We start from the raw sequence: 758 nt of genomic DNA on the forward strand, positions 1-758 counted from the left end.
GGAATAATAAAGTTCTCAACAGCAACTGTAGCAGTTTTTCATTAATTGAACAAACAGATGGAGAAACTAATAATGCTCCTATAGCTGTTGTGATTACATGTTTGTGAAGTCTTAAGAGCAGCTCTTCCCAGGTAGGATATTCCCTTCATTAACTAGACTGGCTGAATGCACTTACAGTTTCTGCAACATGCGTGCTGGTGCTGCGGGAGATTCATTATCATTGTTAGTACTCAGCTGGATGATAACAGTATACAGCAGACAGTGATAACCTCTTAGTCTCCTAACTGTGGTTGTTACAAATATCTGGATGTTTATTTTTTAAGATGTAACAATTTCTGAGGTTACGGTTAGGTTGGGACCGAACAGAACAGCTTAAATTGCTGTGGGTGATATGAGGCCTACCCCCATGAACCATGAACCTTGCTGTTGGTGGGGAGGCTTGCGTGCCTCAGCGATACAGATGGCCATACCGTAGGTGCAACCACAATGGAGGGGTATCTGTTGAGAGGCCAGAAAAATGTGTGGTTCCTGAAGAGGGGCAGCAGCCTTTTCAGTAGTTGCAGGGCAACAGTCTGGATCATTGACTGATCTGGCCTTGTAACACTAACCAAAACGGCCTTGCTGTGCTGGTACTGTGAATGGCTGAAAGCAAGGGGAAACTACAGCCGTAATTTTTCCTGAGGGCATGCAGCTTTACTGTATGGTTAAATGATGATGATGTCCTCTTGGGTAAAATATTCCAGAGGTAAAGTAGTCCC

The sequence above is a fragment of the Schistocerca americana genome, chromosome 9, assembly GCF_021461395.2.
Source record: "Schistocerca americana isolate TAMUIC-IGC-003095 chromosome 9, iqSchAmer2.1, whole genome shotgun sequence".
Classification (NCBI taxonomy): Eukaryota; Metazoa; Arthropoda; class Insecta; order Orthoptera; family Acrididae; genus Schistocerca; species Schistocerca americana.